The sequence below is a fragment of the Prinia subflava genome, chromosome 13, assembly GCF_021018805.1.
Source record: "Prinia subflava isolate CZ2003 ecotype Zambia chromosome 13, Cam_Psub_1.2, whole genome shotgun sequence".
NCBI classification, from domain to species: domain Eukaryota; kingdom Metazoa; phylum Chordata; class Aves; order Passeriformes; family Cisticolidae; genus Prinia; species Prinia subflava.
This window is the reverse complement of record NC_086259.1, coordinates 7,838,435-7,851,088: the sequence shown is the minus strand read 5'-3', so window position 1 is coordinate 7,851,088 and position 12,654 is coordinate 7,838,435. Positions and strand designations below refer to the sequence as shown.

The 12,654-nt window shown below is 41.1% G+C and overlaps 1 long non-coding RNA gene across 1 annotated transcript in view; it reads right to left on the bottom strand.

Moving 5' to 3' along the window:
* Positions 1-12,654, bottom strand: part of LOC134557551 (uncharacterized) — an 83,915-nt gene that overhangs the window by 68,019 nt on the left and 3,242 nt on the right. Inside the window, exon 2 of the long non-coding RNA XR_010082062.1 lies at positions 10,390-10,511. This is a non-coding gene — a long non-coding RNA (uncharacterized LOC134557551). The remainder of the gene's footprint in view (positions 1-10,389; positions 10,512-12,654) is intronic.

Genomic DNA, 12,654 nt, shown 5'->3' with positions numbered 1-12,654 from the left:
CTGAAGGCTTTTCACCAATGCAGGCAAAATTCAATACTGCAGTATATCAATAAAGGCCAAAGGAATTAGAGGCCAGGCCAGTATCCTTCTCAAACCTAATATAAAAATGTAAAATAACCCAGTCCTCCCTTCCCCATTATTATCTTCAGCAAAAATTTAATCTGAACAGTGTTAATATAAATTTATATCAGCAGTATACAGGTTAGAGAGTATAAATTATTAGATTTATTTGTACTGGAAGGAAAATTGGAGTGTATTAAGACAGAAGAAATACATATGATGTAAATCTTGCTGTTACTATCCATGGCGATATTGGGTTACAGTGGAGAATGAAGTAAACCTGGTTGTTCTGAAAAACAAGTTATTTACTACTTGTGTAGAAGTGTTTGGAATCTTAGTGCATAAATCTAAGGAGCTTAATTTAATTGTTCAGGAAAACAGCCTAGCAGATGCTAGGCTTAAAATCCTAATTTACAAAACCAAAAAAACCACAAACAGGCACTCTCTGAGCATGCTCTTTAACTTTGGAAGACTTCATGCACATACTATAGAATAGAAAAAAGATCCTCAATACTTATGTGGTTATTTCTATTTTATACCCAATATTTGTCTCTCAGGATTAATACAGCATATTCCCTTTCCGAAGGATGTTGAAACCATTTTGTAAGGGATGACTCCCTCCTCCATTGATCTCCTCTAGCCAATCACACTTCTTTTGATACAGCTCTGCCAGCAGTAGGAGGAAACTATTATTTGATTGAGCTCATCTTGTTGCTTTGTTGTAGGCAGGCTCTGTGACCCGTGTCAGCTCAGAGGCAGCCCTGAACTCCCCTTCTCCCCACTTCTGGCAGTGCTTGACTCTCACAGGGCATTAGCCAAGATGCTCCCTGTCAGGAGCACTGAGCTGTGACTGCCCACGTCCCCACGCCTGACAGGAGCAGGCACTGCTGCAGGTACAGTGCTGGTGAGCAGCAGCAGAGCTGCAGGGCAGCAGGCTCATTACTCACTTCTCCAGCTGGAAACAGAGGATTTATTGTTGGGAGACCTCGCTCCACCAGGGCATCTCAGCCCTGAAATTATCAATATATATACTCAGCCAAAGTCAGCAGCTCACTTAATTGTCAGCATGTCAAAAGCAGGTACTGTAATTTTATTACCTGGGCCAGATCAGCTTGTTTGATTAATTGTGATTGTTCCTGGGTTTAGCCAATAGAACTGAATGAATTAAAGGCCCCAAGCTTTCAGATCTTTTCCCCTATATAAGCCAAACTCTTTTAAGGCTTAATAAGGCAACAACCACTTGGCAACACACAGATCGTTCTCCCACAAGCAGTTCAAAAAAGCTCTTCTCCCTCTTCAGTGAATGGAGTTAGGAAGCCAGTCTGCACCTCTATGACACCAGTTCTAGGCTGAAATACCAAAGTAAAAAGCCACAAATCTTAGCTTTATTGTTATATAGGTTAAAAATGATGAAAGAGCAAAGCTGAGCCTCTCAAAAGGATGTGTTTTTAAAAGTCCTGAAACCTGAAATCCCTTGAAACTACACCTCAGGTGATGCTAACCTACTTGCCTAGAAATAAAAATTTTCACAGCAAATTGCTATCACAAATATATATATAAATATAGTGAACTACTTATGCATATCTCACTTAAGATGTTACCTTAAACATGCTGACATTATTAGTCAGAAATCAGCAATATGGTTTCTACAGGGTATTTAAAATATTATTGATATTGTTGCTATTTCCCTTTCTTAAAATGCATATACACACAAAACACACCCTAGAATTTAACAATTTGCCTCCTGTTTTGTCCTTAGACTTTTACTTTACTCTCTCTGGCTTCTGCCATCCAGTGATTTAGCAGCAGAGTATTTTATCTCTGTTAAATGACAGACTACATTCCTACAATCAAGAATACTACAGAAAAAGCTTCTCTCAGTCTCTTCAGTACTTTAAATAATGAAGTTTTCCCTTTCAGCTTGTAATCAGAAGCCCCAGGATCGCTGCCAAATGTGTGTTTCTTGGATACCAGGCAAAGGCTTCCTGTCTACCATTTAGTTCTTTAGTTTCATTTTCTGAGTCAAGATGAAGGCTCAAAAAAATTCATTCACAATTTACAGACTTGCAAAAAGGAAAAGATTGTCTTCAGTAACTCTTAGCAATCAGAAGAAAAAGAGAAAAATTATTTTGACTGTTTAAGTTCAGAATTATTTTCTGATTAACTATTTCACTAAAAATCACTGAAGTAACATTAAAAAGGGTGAGGAGATACAGGCCTTGTCATAGCTTGGATACCTAGGAAATAATCTCTAAACTTATTAAAGGAGTTTTTCCTCTTGCTTCCTCAAAAGTGAAAGATCAGGAAGTAAAGAATTCCCTTAATAAACGCAGCTTGATCTCTACTGAAAGACAACACGGGGTGTTCCCAGGCCTAGCCATGATCCTGAGACACTCATGAGAGGTGGTTGCACTTCCCATGAAAGGAAGCAGAAAAGTGGCTTTGGCTGCCACTCTCCATGACACAGCACTTCCCTACGCTGCCCTGTCACTGCAAGATCCATTGCAACACAAGTCATCCTCTCCTTTCAGTTTTTTTGCCATTTACAAAGCTTTTTTCCCCTTTTCTGCTGCTACCTATAGGTTTCAAAATGTATTATTTTCCTGTCTTTTTGAAAGCATGACCTTATTCCTCTGACTATTATTTCTGTTACAGGTCCAAACTGAAAGCCCTGGGTTGTATTCAAATTGGTTTCCCCCATAACAAAATATAACCAACTTCCAGAGCTATCTGACCAGGCAATATGAACCAGATTTTGCTGAAAATGACAGTTTATTAAATTTACAGAAGTCTTATTACCAACATTATTCCAAATTTAATTTACTGTCAGTTTAGTAGATTGTGTTTCTAAGCATCTATTTTCAAGTTACTATGGAAACAATTCCCGATGCTTCTGTCCTAACTGAAATTTTACGATGAGTAGAGATAATATAAAACGTTTAGTGTGACAAAGTGAAGTGGGAGGGGGTTAGGCAGGATTTTAGGTGCGCGCACGGCAGAGGCAGGTTCAGGTGGGACCGGAGTCATTTCCCGAGCAAGAGCTCCCTCGAGCGGCCAGAGCGGAGCCCGGGGGCTCCGGAGAGAGCAGGGGACACACGGGCCCGGCTGCCCACGAAAAATCGTTCCTTTAATGGAAGGAGACAATTAAGAGGGACAAATAATACCCAGGACATGAGGAAGTTCATAACCTTAAGGTAATTGAATTTACTCGGGTCAGCCGCATCCCCAACTGTCATAACACAGAGTATATTTTTTATAAAAAGTCACCAACAACATTACCTAGATTTGGAAAATTGACACATTTTAAACACCGGGCTTTTCTCCCTTACATTTTTTTCTTCTTCAAGATTTGCTGATAAAAATGAGAAAGGAACAAGAATGTTCTTTGAACAGCATGCTTCAGCTTTAACGAGAAATTAAGTATGCCCATTTCATCTTACTTGAGGGGGAATGATTTCTTTGCATATAGAAGGAAGATTTCAAAGTTCAAATTTATCTGAAGCTCCTCAAGATGAACCACTGTAAGTGTTCTTCGAGTGTGCCTGCTTCTCTGACAGTCAAGGCAGAGCAGGGAGGCAGCACGGCCACCCCACACTGCTCCCAGCAGTGCACTCACACAGCACCAGGACAATGCTTATCACAGAGCCAGCCTGCCTCTGCTTCACTGCCACATGGAAGAAATCTGGGATGCAGGAAAAAAGCAAATAAGCAGCAAGAGAAACGAGTTTAAGATCTTTACCACAGACTTTTCCTAGAGGGAGCTGCTAGCATGTAACACAGCACAAAGCACACCCTGATGACAGCCATCGTTTGAAGCACGATCTTAAAGAACTGTTCCCAGCTTTATTCAGAGAGGGTTGGAAAGCATTGCAAGCAGAGCTCTGGCCTTGAGAACAGCCGGGGTTTCTCAAGCCTCAGACCCCCAGCTAAGAAGTGTTTTGTCAGTGACTGCAGCTCCAGTTCAACAGAGCTCAGGCACAGCCCGGCTGCAGGAACCTCCCTGGCCACAGCTGGGGGTGGGTGCAGACTTGCTGGAGGCTGCAGGGGACATCCCCTTGCAGAGACAAAGTGAACCAAGCATTTGGGTAGTTTCTCTTGGAATTTTTTTCATAGGCAACAGATGCCAAATTCCTTCATTCTTTACAGAGATGAGAGGAAAAAAAAAAAAAAAAAAGGAAGACATCTTCAATACTTGTCTGATGTGCTAAGCTGCATGTCCAACATAATACAGACTATTTAAATGACATTTAAAAGGTGGGAAAATTGCATTCACAACAAAAAGGCAGATTCCTTTTGCATTTCCTTTTGTCTGGACTCTTCCTGTTTCCTGATTAATTTGCAAATCAGATTTTAGCCAGAGATGCTGCATTTAGCTCATGAAAGGGATAACTACTGTGCTCTGTTAGAAGCATTAACCAAAATGCATCATTGGGCAAATTCTTTAGAACAACACTTAATATCACAAATAGCTTTAGCTGAGAACAAGGCAGTCTGCCTTTACTTTTATGAAAGTTTGATTAGATGATCTTAAAACTCTCAATCTTACATGTAAATCCTGTGACCAAATCAGGAGAGCCATCTTTGAATATCTTAAGTATTACTGTTTCTCACAAACCCTTTCCTTATTTTTTTATTCAGGCCTTTTTTGCCCACTTCAAATTACACACACACACACACAAAAAGGTCATTAAATAACACAGGAAGAGATTCTATTTCCTCACCTTTCCCCCTTCCCAGACTTCTCAGAAGTAGTCAGAAATGAGTCATTATTCAAGAGAAAGATGATGATGATGACAAGCTAACAGTTATTTTTCACATTTTCACAGAGTACAAAGGTAGCAGATGCATGAATAGACAATTCTTGCTTTTAATACAAGAGAGGATCTGCAAGTCAATTTTAGTTTTTTTCTCCCCTAAGTTATGTATTATTCCTGCAGGCTAAAGAGATTGGTGTCAGCTGAAAGGTCAAAATCTCACTTTCAGATACTCTGTCCACATTATTAGTTCAGTGACAGATAAAAAAACTATTCCAATTTTAACTTGTTATTCAAACATGTTTCAAATTGGAAAAGATCAGACGGACATTGGGTAAAACTCCAGACTTGCACTTAAGCTGAAATCAATGGTAAAAGTCAGAGCAAGGAACAAGTCTGAATCTAGAGCTACGAAGTAACCTTTAGAACTACAACAAATAATGCAATAGGTATTGGTGCATGGTTAAACAAACTCATAAAAATCTTTTTATAAGGATAGATGTGCCCTTTAGTACACAGCTCTGAAACAGCACTCTTGAACTGGTCAAGAAATATTGTTCCAGCTTATAAAAGTGTTTCTATTTAGAAAGCTCCAAATGTGACAATCCTCTGCCTTTTTTATAAGCACAAAAATCTATCTTGTACATAAAACTTTGATCGGATGCACTTTCTCCAAAATAACACGTAACTCTAGAAAATCAGAATTTTGGCTATATAAAGGAAAATAGGAAATCCAGATACCTTCATAACTTGAGATGAAACATTATTCTTTGTTATTTGTTTTGTAGTTTTGTACTCTTGAAAATAACTGTAGTGAAATATTTTGTGTAAACTAATCCGAGACACAATGCCAACTGGAAAGAGCATGTGCCGTGGAAAATGGAAATGCAGAAATCTGATATTCAGCAGTTTCTAATAAATTCCTTGTGCATTTCCTAAACACTGACCATAAGTGTGTTGATCTAGTAATAATTTGACTCTTAGCTATAATAAAATTACAAATGTAAACTTAAAGCATAGATGAAAGAGTCACAACTCATCACCAGCTGGAATTCAGTAACAACTTTCAGGAATCTCTTTACCCTGTTGAAGGACAAGATTCTATCAAAAGCTGGGCTGGCTTTGTTTAAGATGGATAATGGGTAGGCTGATGAGCAGGTGTGGTTTCCTCTACAAAATAAATAAGTTATTCAGTGAATTGTTTCTACAGAATACCTCCATTATAGTTGACATGTCTCAGCCTCAAAGTATTACGCACCTTTTTTGCCTCCTTTCTTCTCAAAAGGTATGCTGTACAGCAGATGGACCTTCAGAGGCAGCTTATGACCTTCAGAAGCCACGTTACTGTTGGTTTTGGGGTTTTGCTAATGCATTCTTAAAATAAGTAAACATTAAACAACTGCTGTTTGTCCCCAGTTACCTTCTCTAACAGTTTCTTCCATCCTGGCTTAAATCTCTGTACATTCTGTCCAGCACTACCTTACCCCCACTCCTCACAGCCATTCCCTCTCCAGCTACTTTCAGAGGGCCTACTTTACCCATACCAGCTGCAACACACTTCAGGAGAATTTAAATACATCTAAAGGGGTAGTAACAGCATCTTTACATTTATGTGACATGAAAATGTCCTTGTTACTCTCCTTTCATTGAGAACAGGCCTTCACATAAAGAACAGATACAACACAAAGTAGTAAATGGCAGAATGGTTTTTTCACTAAGAATGTTTCCACCCATTACAGAAAATAGGCCCTAAGAGGAGAGACTGTTAAAAACAGATAGTTCAAAAATATGTATCCTTTAGCTGAATCCAAATTTTAAGCATGAAAATACAAAACCTGTGTAAATCTGTGTTTGCATACTGAGATGGTGAGTTTGCAGGTGTTTTTACCAAGTGTAGCCTTTACCATAAGGATATTTTCTGTTCTGACTCCACACAGAGCTAAGTGCACACAACCAGCAGGGCTTCAGAGTAATGCTTGTGAAGAGTTCCTAGAGTGTAAGTGAACTTGAATTGTCAGTAAAATTAAAAGATTGCATGTTTCCAACTCAAGGACTTTCTGCACAAAAAAGAAAATTCTTATATGAAGTACTGAGTGCAAGCATAACACAGTTACACACAAACCATGGTAACTAAAAGAAACAAACAGCAAGGACACTTCTTACATCTCAGCTGTTCCATGCCCTATTACACCCTAATCAACTGAAACACTTCTTCCAAACACAAACATTATTAAAAGCATTTTTGTCTACTAGGATTACAGTAGCACTGAGATCTTTACATTAGGAAAAAAGGAAGCTGCACTTCATTCAGGAACTTGGATAACAGAGAGAGACTGCAACAGAGCTGGTGATCGTTTTTCAGCATTGATTTTTGTACTTTTCCTCCAAAATCATATTTCATCAAAGATGTTTCGGTTTTGCTGGTTTTTTCTACAAATTAGGGGTTTGAAATAAACTTCTCACAAATATTCTCAAGTCTTAAGTCAGAATCTTTAAAAGGTATTAAGAAAAAATTCTAAAATTCACGTGTTTTTGTTTAATGTAAAACATTGATTCCTTACAGAAACTAATTTTCACACTTTTTTCACTGTTGATATCCATATAACATATCTGTTTCACACTTGTATTGCAATAAGCTCTGCATTCCATAAAAATCCCCCAAAGCACAGCTTTGGCACATCAGGAACAGCAGACAAGACAAACAATTACACAAGGAGAACCTGTCAAATAATACCAAAAATTATGATTAGAATAAAATAAGAGTGTATTGACTCTTATCCAGAGTTCAGGCACAGACACAGATAGAAATGCACAGGCTGTTCTCAAACATTGCTGAGTACAAAGCTTCCAGGGAGATCAGTGATTGGGGTCCCAATCAGCTGCAATTCAAACGGAGAAGGAAGGTCCTTGCAATGTCAGCTTTTCAATGTGTCTGTGCATGCACATTTTAGCTTTTTATGTACATACATGCTTTTTTCTTTACTCATCCAGCTCTTAATGCAGGAGAAAATAACAATTCTTCTGAGCTTTCTCCCGAGCTTAGGAAAAAAGTCTTTTTATCTTGCTAGAGCCCGTTATGAATTCAGCCTGATAATCTAACTTAGCAGTTCATAGCTTCAGCTCAGACACCATATGTCAAGCTGTGTTGAAACTTCCAATTTATCTTGCTCTGGCTCACAGAGGAAAGTTTGTGATCAAGAGTTTATTAGGAAATGATAAGGCTAATAAATTTAATTGGTATATTTTTCTGATCACTCCCAATCTTGAAAAAGGTCTATACATAACCCCTAACACTGTCCATCACACAGAAATCTCTCTCAGTGAGGAAGTTATATTCCTTTTGCCCCAATCCATGTTGCTCTGTGATTTCCCCTACAGCCCAAAATTCCAAAAGCTAAATCCAAATTCAAAACACTCTATTTACAAGAAAAAAAGGATTTGCCACATGCCCTTCAGATGGAAAAAATCTAGTGAAGTCCAAGTGCCCTGATAACTTGGCATTAAAAATGCAGAACTCCTAAATTCTTCTTGCTAGCTCAGGAGGAAAATCCCTCAAGCTCTCTCCCTCCCTGGCCCTTACAGATCCCCACAGTGCAGGCTTTTTAGCTTGTTTAGCACCACCTGCCAGTGTTCCCCTCCTCGCTGATGTCTGCCTCAATTTTGAAAGGAAAACTTGCCTAGCACTCAGATAAAAAGTGAGTAACTTCCTGATTTTCTCTCAGCTATGTCAGCCGAGGTTGCAGGCAAATGACAGACCAGGGAGTTGGTTTTGGCATGAGATTCGGTTAATTGAACAAAATGTGTGAAACTACTGACATGACATTAAAAAATATCACTAGGAACTGCAAATAACACTATGAGGGCGTGACAAAAGTCACAGATAGTGCTATGAGGGTGACTGGATCCTACAGGTGCTTAAGGAGCAGTTAGAGGAGAAAGTGGCAGAGAGAATTGGGACTGCCAGGGACCTTCCAGGGCCTAAGGTCATGCAAGGCCACGAGTGCCAGGGTGACCGTGTCAGTAACACCATCTAAGGCTGGGATTATCTGAGTAACCCAAATGTGACTGTAGATGGAGCAAAACTGGGGCCAATGGGGAACAACTCCTCAGGGGTGGAGTGTTTATTTGGGAGGAGCCCGCATTAGGAAAACAGAGGTGTAACGACAGCAAAAAGCAGGGCCAGGGCAGGAACGAGGCGAGCAGCTCTTTCCTGGGGCTGCAGAGGTACCTGTCAGGCAGCCCTGGCTTTCAGCACCACACCCGGGCAGGACAATAAACCAGCCCTGTTGTTCTGCAGCCTGTGCCCCGGTCAGGAGAGTGCAGGGTGAGGCAGGCAGGGTGTCCTCCTGGGCACTGAGGAACAACTGGCTGGTGCTGGTTGTTGTGCCCTTTAGAGCTGCTCGCTCCCTAACAGGCTCTTCAGAGTCCTAAAATCCTCTACAAACTCCATGTCCCTCCTTTGTTCTTTACTGGCTTGCTTGCTGTTGCTGAAAGTTCTAGAAATCAGACAGTGTGCAAGATTCACTAACTGCCTTTTCTGATGGCAGCTCATACCAAAAACATTTCAAAGCAATGGCCATATAGGCTCAGCAATTTTCTCTTCCTGCAGTATAACTGTATTCTTTACCAGTATTTAAAAAGAACACCTTTTTAAAATTAATTTTGGTTGTTTAGTAATAAAGCAGGAGTTAGTGATGCTGGGTCATATTTTCATGTTCAGACTACATTGAACACATAAAATAACTTCATAAATAAGCCTGAACAGGGTTTTTTTCATTTGTAATAACATGAAATTTAAGTCTTTCCAATTTTCCAGTGATAAACATGATCAATATTATTTTATTTCTAAGAAAGCATCATTAAATGCTCCATTTAAAGAAAAGAAATTGAATTTCTTTTATATAATGAATGAAAAAAAAAGGTCTGAAACAATAACTGAATTTAAATAGTCCCTTTTGGTGCCTGTGTAAGGCTGAAACAATAGCTCAAAGAGCTGAGAATTGTGCAGTCTATTTAGAAACAAACAAACCTTCAAATAGCAACTGCTTTTCATCATATTGTGTGATAATAATAACATTAGAACTAAATGAAAAGCTCTTATCTGAAAGAAGAATAAAATAATTTTTAAAAATGAAAAAGACACACAAAGAATGTGCAAGTGATACCAAAAGAAGCGGGGGAGGACACATTTTTGGACTCCAGGGAAAGTCTCAATTTAAAGATATTCTGGAAGAAATTGAAATGTGAGATATGGCCAGCTGTGTGTCTAATGTATTCTATCAGTACAGCTCACAAGTCTATGGTAAAAGCAGTGTGCAGGAAGAAGAAACACCACCTTGTTCTTCATCTGCATTTGAATTTAATAAAAAGCTAATCATCCCAGTTTATGATTCTTTATTCCACTTAAAAATAAAATGTAAAGTTTCATCCCAGAGGAGTTTTCTTATTATTTATTATCTAGTTTGATTGTGCAAGATATAAACCAGGCCTGTAGTATCAAGGCTGTTTTGGCAGGGCAGAAGAAAGTAGCAAACACTGCTTCTAAAGGTGGCTTGTGCTGATACCCTGAGCTCACCTCTCAACCCAAGTCCAGCGCTCCTGGCTCACAGCCTGGCTGCCAACACGGCCCAAGAGCCTTCAGAAGCCTCCCAGGACAGGCAACTCTGGGCTGAATCACACTGGCAGTGAACTCCCTCCCTGTAGGGACAGATAAGAATGGCACCTCACTGGTTTGAGCAAAGTCACCTTCTCAGAGCTTTAGATTTTTATTTTAATGCAAAGAAAACATAAATGCTATGGTATGCTAAACATTCCTTATATGTTAAATAGTGCTTATATCAGTCCTGCTGATTCTGCTTAACACCTAAAAATACAAATCTGAGCTGTAGGGCAAAGAAGCACTCCTCCACAGACTCCACTAACTTTTCTTCCTACCTGACTGCCCACTAAAAAGAAAAACCTGTATGACCAAAAAAATCTTTTCTAGAAGCATATGAATCTGTCAGCAAGTACAGTCTGAAACAGATTAAGCCAGGTATGCATGGCAGAAAGTTCTTAGAGTAGATGAATTCAGCCTTACAAAAATAAAAGATGAAGTCAAGGAAAGTAGCACATAGGTAAACCAAATCATGAAGCCTTACTGAGTTTAGCTACATGAGTTAAACCATGAAATTCTGAAAGGCTTTACAGGCAGCCTCCAAAAACACCAAAGAAAAACACCTCTCCTTACAAGGGCTTTTCTTTCTTTCTGTGCATCTCTGAACCAGACTAATAATTACAGTCCACAGGACTGTTTTCCAGCAGCCATTCTCTGCCCTGCCACTCTTTTTCTCTCTCCGAAACTAGTCTCCATTTCCTTCTGAAGCTCTTTACTACTGCCATCCCTGCAACCCCAGAGGCAGGTGTTACCATCATGTACTGAACCAGATCATTACAGGCCAAATAAATGCATTGATGGAATTGAGGGCCTCAAAAACACCCACCAAGAAGCAGCAGAGAAGCCACCAGCAGACATCAGCCACAGCAGCAGCCACAGACATCTCAATCCAGCCACTGCAACCACAGGCCATGTCAAGATAAAGGGTACCCCTCCAAAGAGGGAAGAAACCTTCAGGCACTCAGATCTGTTCCATTTAGGCAAGGCACCTATTCAAATTTCTATCCCACAAGCACAACAACCTTTTGAAAGGGCCTTTTCTGTTCTCTCTCATATGTCAGGCCAGTAATCTGTTTCCAGCAGCCTCTCCTCAGGCCTCAGCCCTGCTCAACCCTTCCTCAGAGAGCATCCTCTCTGAGGCACAACCTGGGCTCACCCAGAAAAAAGCCAAGAAGCCAGTTTTGGGGTTTGCCCTTGTCAGACCCCATGCCATCATCCTTAGCCACACACCTGCCACAGCTCTTAGAGCCTTCCAGCAGCCTATGCCTAACAAGGGGGTAAATTGCTCTCCTAGCCCAGCTTTAAGAGACAAACATCTAATTAAACACAACCCAGCTTTTTATTTGCCTGCAGAGTGGTGCCCAGCTGGGGCTTTGGGGCTGGTGCACTTTGTGAGTCACTCTGGGCCTCACACAGCAACTGGTGCTTCAGATCCCAGCAGTGGAGCAAAGCACCAAACCCGAGCAGATGGGTACCAGTGCTATTTATAACCACTCAGCAATATGTCCCTGAAGGAACACCCACTGGTGCCTGAGGGCAGGCAGCAGCCTGGAGTGTGGGTGGCCCACACACCTCAGTGACACTCATGGGGAGGCAGGAGCTGGGGCTCAGGGCAGTGTGTGCACAGACAGTGGCGTTTCAGGTTCAGAATTTTAGGCCGAGACCAACAGTGTTGGCATTTCAGGTTCAACAAGACTTGGTGCCAGTCCTGCCCTTTGGCCACAATAACACCCTGCAGCACTCCAGGCTGGGGCAGGGTGCCTGGGAAGGGTCTGGTGCAAAAGGACCTGAAGGTTCTGGTCAACAAAGGCTGGACATGAGCCAGGTGTGCCCAGGTGGCCAAGAATGCCAGTGGCCCTGGGCCTGTATGAGGAACAGGATGGCCAGCAGGACCAGGACACAGACTGTCCCAGTGCACTGGGCACTGGTGAGGCCATGCCTCGAGTGTCCAGTTCTGGACCCTGCAGTTCTGCAAGGACATTGAGGTGCTGAATCGAGTCCAGAGAAGGGGCAATGGAGCTGGGGAATGATCTGGGTACAGGTCTGATGAGGGGCAGCTGAGGGAGCTGGGGAGCTCAGCCTGGAGAAAGGGAAGCTCAGGGGTGAACTTATCGCTCTCTACAAATCGCTGAAAGGAGGGTGCAGCCAGGGGGGCCCAGGCTCCTCTCGCAGGCAGTGAGTGAC